Source organism: Excalfactoria chinensis, chromosome 5 (assembly GCF_039878825.1).
Source record: "Excalfactoria chinensis isolate bCotChi1 chromosome 5, bCotChi1.hap2, whole genome shotgun sequence".
NCBI classification, from domain to species: domain Eukaryota; kingdom Metazoa; phylum Chordata; class Aves; order Galliformes; family Phasianidae; genus Excalfactoria; species Excalfactoria chinensis.
In genome coordinates, this window is record NC_092829.1 from 43200890 (window position 1) to 43211184 (window position 10295).

A 10295-nucleotide genomic window follows, 5' to 3' on the forward strand; every position below is an offset into this window, starting at 1 on the left:
ACCTTGTCCCAAACGCGCAGCCTCATAAGGTACGTGTCAGGTGATGAAAAGATGGAACGAAAAACAAAACTGTAAAACAGGACTAGTGCTGATTCGGTAGTACCCAAACTGCATCCTGACACAGCCGGGATACGGTAGGCAAACTCCAGATGCTCTCTGCAACTGCGATTTCAGACACGTTTTCGGCAGGGCTTTCTCCCCTCCCCGTGACAACAGACACGCGTTCACATTTAACAACTAATTGATTTATTTAACAATACAAATTTCTTGCTAGTGCGTATTTTAGCAGAGAGAACTTGAGAAACAAAATTAGCTTTTATTTTATTCCTTTTTAAAGTTTAAATGTTTACACAAAAACAACCTTTACTTCAGTCAATACAAAATTAACGCACACACACAAAGTACATTAAAAAAATAACAGAATCACGACAAACCAACAAAAACAAACAAACAAACAAACAAAAAAACACAGAAAAAGGATGAGAATTCAGTGTAAAGGATCCAACTGCAAGGAAGGCGAGATGGGGCAACGTGGATGAGGCATCATGCTCATTACACTTCAGTAGCTGAAGTTATTAGTACAATACAAAAACAAAATACATTGCAGTTAGAATTAAAACCTGTCTGTTTATATACATATACATACATACATATATATATACCATATTATTTCATGATATAAATATCTGTAAATTCTGTAAGCAACATAATTAACACATGAAATATATAGTTTGCTCTTCGCTGGAAAGTCACCGGAGTGGCGTACGAGCGCTGTGCGGCGCAGCGTTGCGCTACTGGACAGTGGTGAGCAGACCGCGGATGTCCAGCCTGGATGCGATAGCCCCTTGTCTCTTTGACGACCTGTGCTATCTCTCACACGTTCGACGACACGGTGAGAAACTCTGGTTGCCGTCAGCAGTGATTTCCAGCGCTTCGTTTCCTGGCGTTAGTCTGTTACCCGGCTTAGGCATAGTCACCTGCCAGATCCACTGTTTCTCATTCCCTGTTGCACTTTATAACCTGAAGTCTAAAGTTATCTTGTAGTTATCAGAGAGACTGGCTTCTAGGTTGAGATATTTGGGATACGCGGTTCTTCAAGATGCTTTCAGGAATCTGTAGAAATATTTAAAGTAGGGAGGACAATTTATGATCAAACCTTGTGATACAAAAAAAGGGGATCTATATAGCAATGGCTAACTTCAGATTCAATCCTTAGCAGTTTTTCTATTGCTTTATTATTAAAACCTAACATTCATTTTTCGTATGTTAAGTGAGCAGAGAATCCTTCTGACAGAATGTTACAGCTAAGTTACCTTCGACAACAGCAGGTAGTAAAGGGGAAAGTAAACTTTAAAATCAGGTGTAATTTTTAAAAATCATTTAAAGGGATCAAATCTCTTTTTGTATAATGGATACTGTGACTGGCAACCGACAGAAGTTACATTATAAAACTGTTGGTGACTCTGCTGCCTGTGCTAAACAGCTCTATCTTCATTACTTACAGATGTTACAAAATTTCTAGGCCAGAAGGTGAAAAGGGGAAGGAGAAAAGTAGTCTAAAAGTTTTACAACTTGCATTTTCACTAACAAAGGTTCAATTCCCTACAACTGTTTTGTTTTTTTTTTTTTAATTTTTTTATTTGTTTGTTTTTTGTTTGTATTTTTAAGTTCTGTTGAAGCCAGCTCAAAAGAGGCAAATCTGAAGCCAAAGAATGACACCTGCTCCTGAAATCAAACAGCCTGACTTACACAAAACCTACCCCAAAGGTAATTCAATTCAATGGCTGTCAAGGCCTGTCTGAAAGTTACCGCTTTCACTTTGATCAGTGGTTGCACTCATCACTTACAGCCATGTCACAAATGATCCTTATTGCTCATTCATCTACTATTTCTTTGCTTAACAGTGCAACACACAGCAGAAGACAATGTTCATTAGTTCCCCTGAGGCTCCGTGATAAGTTATCATTTGTTCACTTTCATGTTATAACTCTGGAGATTCCTAATTGATGAAAAATCCTGCTTTGTCATTGCCCCCCTACTCTGCTCTCTCCAGTTGGCCAGTGCTTTACTTCACAAGAAGCGTGTGCGCTGCTCACAGATACTTTTGTTACGCTTCCCGGGACAGTCCGTGGAAAGTTGGAAAAGCATATTCCAATGTCAAGAAGAAGTGTAGAAAGAGTAAAGAAATGGCACCGCTCAGAGCGATGGCACGGCTCATTTCAGGAGGCTTTCTTTTTAGTTCTGAAATACTTACTGAGACGCAATCTGATTCCTCGAATGGCAGGCGGACCTTAACTGTACTAGTCGAGGAGAACCGGCCCCCTGATTCGGTGCGTGTGTACTGGGTACAGTTATCATATGGTGCTTTATAATTCATTCCAACCTGAAAAACAACAGGAAGAATAAATAAATCATAGCATAATAAGATAGCACAAACAGAATAATGCAATAGTAAAGCGGACCCCGGTAGAAGGGCTGGGATGTCCAAATCAATCGGACGGTGCCGAGATGTTTATTTCCCATTTACTGAGCTCACTCGCTACCAGACTCCACAAAATCCCTTTTCTGGTCACCTGCAAGTGCAGATTAGAATTAACAGATTTTAATGCCGAGTGTTGTGAGCAGTGAACAAGCCCAACTCCCTTAACATGCCTTTGTTGGAGAGCTGCTCCAGCCCTCTGATCATCCCCGTGTCCCTCCTCTAGACACACACCAACAGACCCAAGCCCTTTCTGTACTGGGGGTACCAGACCTGGACGCAGCAGTCCAGATGGAACCTCGCAAGGGCAGAAAAGAGACAGATAATCCTCACCTTCTCTCTGCTGTCTGTCCCCTGTTAATGCAGACCAGGATGCTGTTTACCTTCCAAGCTGCAGCAGCACACTGCTGGCTTAAACCCAGCTTTTGTCCAGCAAGTCCCCCATCCAAAATCTTCTCCTCAGGGCTGCTTTCAAAGAGTTCTTCTCCTAGTCTGTACTCACAACAAGGACTGCTCCTGTACAGATGCATTAATATAAATTGTAAAGTTATAACTACAGAGTAAAAGGAGAGCTAGAGAGTATCTAACGCTCACCAGTGCTGAGGCTTTCAGTCAAGATGAACACTCACCCACACAGAGCCTCACCACAAAAACTCCACAAACCAGCACCCTCCAGAAAGAAATGTTACCTTAGCGGTGGCCAGCCCTTAAATGGGATCTGGGAGAGAGGTGGAGTCAAGCTCCACTCCTTCCAGGAGCTCACCTGAATTACCTTCACCTGTGCTCCTGCAGTTGACTCATCGCTTGCCTCAGCTGGTTAATCAGAGGTTGAGGCTGTGATCGACAGTTTCCCTTACAGTACCCAAAGTGAGAAGCCAGTTCTTCAGCTGGCTTCATTCTACACGTGGCATTATCTATAACTACATACTAAAACCAAAAGTTGCTAATATTTCATCATGCAAGCATTGTATGAATTAGCAGCCTTTGCAGGCAGACAGGCTGCTAGCTTGTCAGATAGCAGCATCTTTTATTTTGCATTCTCCAGAGATTAATAGCCCTTCTACTCTTTTTCTTAATGAGAAAAACAGGCAAGCGTGGTACAGCCAGACAGTGGTATTCATTACGATTCCCTCCAGCTTTATATTGAGAAAAAGAGGAAAGGGGGAATGCTATGAAATCACTAAACAGCTTCTGTAAGAAAGGCAGTTAGGTATAGGTTTCAAATGCAGTTTCCCCAGTGATGTGTCCGTGGGAGTTGTTGGTGTTAAGCACTCGAGAATAAAGAATAAATAAATCATAGCATAATAAGATAGCACAAACAGAATAATGCAATAGTAAAGCGGACCCCGGTAGAAGGGCTGGGATGTCCAAATCAATCTGACGGTGCCGAGATGTTTATTTCCCATCTACTGAGCTCACTCGCTACCAGACTTCACAAAATCCCTTTTCTGGTCACCTACGTGGAAACAAACATGAGCCGGAGGCAGAATAAATCTAGAGGTATGAACAGAAATGCTAAGAGACACCACAGAATATATCTGGTAATATAGGTGGAATTAAATATAAACAAAAGAAAAGTAATTCTACAGTATTTCAGACTTTTTTTGTTAACAGATGGAAGAAAAGCAAATAGTTTGAAAGAGGAAAATACTCTTTGTAATAGAGGTTAATGGATAAAAGCAGAACCTCCTCACAGTGACCACCTTTCAAGCGGAAGCATAATAATTGTGCATTAGCACAAGAGAAGCCAATTGCCACAAAACTTTTCAAGGAAAGAAAGGATGACGCAGAAGAGATGCAGAGCTCGAGAGCTACCAGAAGACAAATATCACATAAGACAGCCACTGGGTGAGACGGTGTCATTAACTGCTCAGAGCAATAGCAGGAAGTAATAAATGCAAACTGTCAGCTCACATCTATGCAATGCTAAGCTGAGAAGACCTAGCATATTACCCGGGTGCATTAGTGAGGTGCGCTACATGCACTACAGCAGCTATGACGCTTCCAATTTCTGCCCAGGCAAATTTGTAACAGGCGTTAGTACAGTTACATGGCTCGCTCAAACTATTTAGCCCTGTATCCTCAGGGCAAGATAATGACTCTTCTTCCAGTAATGGAGCAATATAATGTGAAGCCATCTCACTTATCTGTGCAAAAGCAGTATTACACAATGTCACCGCCCCCTACAAATTCCTTCCCTCTGCTGTGTGCCAGGAAGAGGGAGTGACATGATTTCCTTTCCTGAGAGAGATAAATTATTTTCAAGATAGCAGTGTCTGCAAGATGCGCTCAGCAAAGAGAGTGGCCACATAAACTTTGACATTTACTTTGGAAATACAGATATTTTCTAATCTCATGTCATTCAGTACTCATTCAATATTCATGACATTTCCCGCCCCCTCATTAAACATTCATTCAGTATCATTCAATATACATGACTTTCCCCACCCACTCATTAAATATTCATTCAGTACTCATTCAATAATCATGACTTTTCCCGCCCAATCATTGAATATTCATTCAATACTCATTCGATATTCATGACGTTTCCCACCCACTCATTAAATATTCATTCAATACTCATTCAACATTCATAACTATTCCCACCCACTCATTAAATATTCATCCTGTTCTCATTCAATATTCATGACCTTTCCCACCCACTCATTAAATATTCATTGAGTACTCATTCAATAATCATGACTTTTCCCGCCCACACATTGAATATTCATTCAATACTCATTCAATATTCATTACTTTTCCCGCCCACTCATTAAACATTCATTGAGTACTCATTCAATATTCATGACTTTTCCCGCCCACACATTGAATATTCAATACTCATTCAATATTCATGACGTCTCCCACCCACTCATTTAATATTCATCCTGTTCTCATTCAATATTCATGACTTTTCCCACCCACTCATTAAACATTCATTGAGCACTCATTCAATAATCATGACTTTTCCCGCCCACTCATTGAATATTCATTCAACACTCATTCGATATTCATGACGTTTCCCACCCACTCATTAAATATTCATTCGGTACTCATTCAATATTCATGACGTTTCCCACCCACTCGTTAAATATTCATTCAATACTCATTCAATATTCATGGCTGTTTTTTTTCCCACTCATTCAATATTCATTCAGTTCATTCATTCACAGCGTAATAGCCATGTTCTTTAAAGTTCCGAAGATACTGCCCTAAGTTAATGTTGACCAGGAATTGCCTGATATCAGTGCCACCGCCTGTGGCTGACATGATGGCAGCTTCATTCCAAATATTCCCCGACAACCACGTGGAAGTAGTCAGGATAATTGCATTGTCAATAGCAACAGAAGTCTCTTCATTTGTTGTCAGCCAGCCAACAGAAAGCACCAGTTTCTCAGAGATAATTCTTCGATGTTCTTTAGTTCAAACTGTTATTTTGTTGTTCTTGTGGTTGTTTTTTAAAGACAGCAAACCTACAGAAAATAAAAACAAAATTAGAACAAACAAACGAGGAATATCACTGTATAAAAAGGCTTGACTTCACATTAGTCTCGGATAAAATTCTGAAAAGCTCCTTGCCATTTGCACAGTAATTTAACACTATCTTAACTATGAAAACTTCAAATGGGTTAAACGGCATAACCTCTCCCTCCTTGTATAATCAGCTCTATAAAGAAGACGACTTAAACAGCAAGCTGAAAGTACAGGTATTACATATACCTTATTATCCAAAATATTCTCTTAAAAAACAAACAAACAAACAAAAAAAAACAACGCTACTTATTATCTAGAATTGAACTACTTCTGTGCGGTATCATTACCTCCACTGAAGGATAAAACCTCTTCTGGTATGATTTCTTTAATGCATTTGAACAACTAAATCATTATTTTGACTTTAAAATAGATATAACAAAAAACCAAAACACAATCTTCACATTTACACCATGTAGGTGTGATGGCATGATAGGAGGAAAAGAAAAGTTGAACAAATCGAATTGCTTTTCTGAAATGTATATAAAAAACATAGATTGTATATATATATGTATTTATGTGTGTGTATACGTATATCAGAGCACTATTCTTATGTAAGTTTCGTTATTTATAACACCTCTCTGCATTCTTAAGAATGTATCCAACTTCAGTCCTTGGGCCGTATCTTTATCAGCTTTGATTTCTGTTCACAAAGTTTCCGAGCAGCAACACGCCATCTTCAGTAAGAAAGGTTCCTTCACAGACTTCAAGCATCAGAATTTCCTCAAGCTTTTCATATAAACCCCTTCACAAAACATAAAGCTCAACGCTACTGCCCCTCACCCACCTCTATACTCCTGAAAAATATGTATACAAAGACATTTTATGTCTAAAAGTTGAACCTATCTTCTTAGCATGGGGTAACTGCTACAGAAATGACTAAGGCAAGCAAAAAAAAAAAAAAAAATAAAATAAAATAAAATAAAATAAAATAAAAAAAAGAATAGGCAGAAACTGTTTGTGTCTCAGTGCATCATACACTCATTAAGAAAAAAAAAGAGTACACGTACTCAAGCATAAGAAAAAAAAAGTTCAGTGCTAGCATTTCAAACTAAGTAATTCAAAATTGATGTTGAAATTGGTTATCTCAGCAGTTTCCATCTTCCTTGGTTTCGTGGTGTTGTTTAGGGTCTTTGACCCAGAGGTGTTAACGTGGATTTTCACTCAGTGTCATTCTTTCAATCCTTCCACCTTCAGTGATGACAAAAAGTCACTTAGGTAAACACTTACACTTTTCTGTTCCTAAGTACTGTGTTTCCTACATGCAGTGTCTCTGCCCACACGTTATGCCGGAACACCTCCAGTTCTGTTTCTTCAGGAACTCAAACAACCGCATATTGTCAGTTACTTGGATCCATCTCTATACAAACCACAACACACTAGATTATCTTCTATACAAACTCTGCTTCCGAATTTGTACAACATTATTTCTTTTTGCGGCACATTTCACAACATAGTACACAGCAGACCTACAAAGGAAAAAGGTGCTTTTTGAGAACCACAAAATGACAGCAATGCTAGGAGGGGAAGGCCAAGGCCATTCTTCATTTGAGCAGTCATCTCCAGCTGAAGCCCTTTTAAAGAAAACGGGCAACTCTGACCTACCAATACAGCTCGTTAAGTAGCGAGTTCACTGTCATCTGTTGTTGTATCGGTGAAGAGGATTCTGTTTATTTTGGTATAACTGCTCTCAGATGATGCTGCGAGTAACATACAACTAATGAAATCCACAAACAGGTGCGTGCTTATATCACAGGCCAGAGAATAAATAGCACATCATTTATGCTCCAGTGTTTTAGCCTCAAAAAGCATACAGAAAAAATTGGAACCCAACGATCACCTCACCCAAAATGGGACGCTATTTAAAAGTAATGACAACCATTGAAAAAGAGCGCATTGGCCCAGTCTTTAACTGTCACAATTGCAGGGTTTTTAGGAAGATTTTATAACCCTTTTTTAAGCTCTTCCCTATCCTGGACAATATGGCTATTTTCACAGAGCGTATCCCACACGGCTATCTGGCATCTAGCTGTTGGACCTTTCCACGCATATCTACCCCAAGACCAAAACTGGTAATAACAATGCTATCGGTCTTGTTAGTTGTTATTTTTACTGCGTTACATTGCAACGGTTTGCAACCTGGCTGGACTTATGTGCTCATGAAGTATCAGATATTCCAGCTGTATACATCCTGCCTCAATAGACAGTTGTCCACCGTACATATTCCAGATGCTACGAGAGAGTCCCTTATATCAAAACCACCAGTTGGTCCCTCCCTGCTTTATTGTCAAATTTTACATTTTCCAGATAATTCTCAAGATAACGAATGGGATACACTTTGTTACAGCAGTAAAAACTTCTCGTTACGACGTGGAAAACTCTGTGTGAGCATTAGTTGTATATGGGTTACAATGCTTTCCCACTTACATATACAATTTATTCATCTATTCAAGGAGAAGCTAAAGGTTAAAATATTAATTTAAAAAAAAATAAGCATATAAAAAAAACTTTCCATTCTTTCCTTTTAACTCTTATCTTTTAAAAGTTTTCCTGTGGCAGCAGTTCCCAGGCCTCAGGGCCAGTGGATGCCTTTACCAGTCATTAGAAGTACTTGGAACCGTCCTTCCCAGTCAGGTTGCAGCTTTGTCTCCTTCTTCATCTGGATTAGGATCCAATCCCCGGCAATTATTTCTACATCATCCTGCTCTATATGGATGGGCCTGGTATTTCGGGGATCTTTGGAGTGAGAGTCAATGTACCCCTTTTGCCTCCAATACAGCAAACACTGTATGATATATTAAAACCGGTATACTTTGGCCCGTGTAGATTTACAGGCTTCTTGAATATAGAACACCAGTGCAGCCACCGCACTCATGCACCCTGGCCATCCCTTATACCCTTCAAACTTTTTGGAGCTTTATGATCAGTCCGTAGCTGTGTGTCCACATTCGGCACCATCCTGTCATTCTTGGGAACGTATGGAGTTCCTTGGCAATTTGCAGCTCAGGGGTTTGGCAGATGGGTTCTTTCCTGGCAGTCCTTAAGGCTCAAAGTCCAGCTGTAATCCCATATCCCAAATATGTCACTTGCCGTTAGAGTTATTTGTGCTTTCTGTAGACCAAGAAACTCAGCAAACTCACAGTTCATTACACAGTTCTTTTCTTGTCACGGCATCCACTTGCTGCAGTAAAGTTCCACCCTGGGATGAAGGATCCCAGGCCTCAAGCTCACGAGTTGACCGGTTCTCAAAAATCATTAAGCTGTTCTCACAACCCTGGGTAACACTGTCCAGGTTAACCGGACATTAGGACATCCCTCTATTAGGGCTTTTTTATTCAAAAGCAAATAACCGGGCAGAAGAGACATCCACCAAATCCAGAAGGTAAACTCCACCTATTCATTCCTTAACCGGGTTAATAAAGTGCACAGACTTGCCACCACTGAGTGTATGCATTCAACAGTTCTATTACTTGCCCTCAAGTCTTGTTCCAAACTATAGCACTCGCTATCAAAACATTTTGCAAAATTGGAATCCAAACTCCAACAAGTTACCTATTATTTCTTTTATCCTGCTGCAGTTACATATCCTCAAAGGGCACCGCTTTACCCTGTCTGGGCGAGCTCTTGCTTTTAATTTCTATTTAGGGCTTCACATTTGGCTCTGATGCCCACGCCCCTAAGTATATCATATTTGAGATTGCTGTGACTCCTGGGGGTACAGCATTGTTTATCCCAGTTTGTGTTAAAGCCAGACTTACAATTCTTAATCGGTCAATATTGTTGGACTCTTAGCTCCAGTCTTATTAAATTTCTTGCCAGAGTAACCTGCCAGGTACAAGAACTCCTGTATTCCTACTTGTTTTCCTAGCTTATATTTCATAAATCTAACAATAATAATAACACCTTTTCTTGTTGGGCAGTATCTTCTACTACTGTTACAAAACCATCTACGAGTGCAAAGAAGAATACCATATCCACCAGAAAATAAACCACTTCATCCTGCTTCCCTAAATGCAGTTTCCCGTTGCAGTTTGCACATTGCTTTCCTTCCAGTGGGGCAGAGCCCTCCCTGGGCTCTTCAAGCCCCTACCCCCCCATCTTCCTGAGGGGATCTCTGGGTCCTACGACTCTATTCTAGCACAAAACAGTAACAGCTGTTATTATTCCCAATTCCCTTTCTATCTGCTTGTCAGTTTTTGTTGTTGTTGTTGTTTGTTTGTTTTTATATCATTCTCCTCCTCTCTTCAGCCCTGACATCCCCGTTATACCCTGCCAGTCCTTGCTT

General features: G+C 40.1%; 1 long non-coding RNA gene across 1 annotated transcript; it reads right to left on the reverse strand.

The window, feature by feature from the left end:
• Positions 1-225: 225 nt before the first annotated feature.
• On the reverse strand, positions 226-5948 carry LOC140253124 (uncharacterized). Its single transcript, XR_011903778.1, has 3 exons — positions 5691-5948; positions 2255-2383; positions 226-1113 (listed from the first exon to the last, which is right to left on the reverse strand). It is a non-coding gene; the product is annotated as an uncharacterized lncRNA (long non-coding RNA).
• Positions 5949-10295: the final 4347 nt, after the last annotated feature.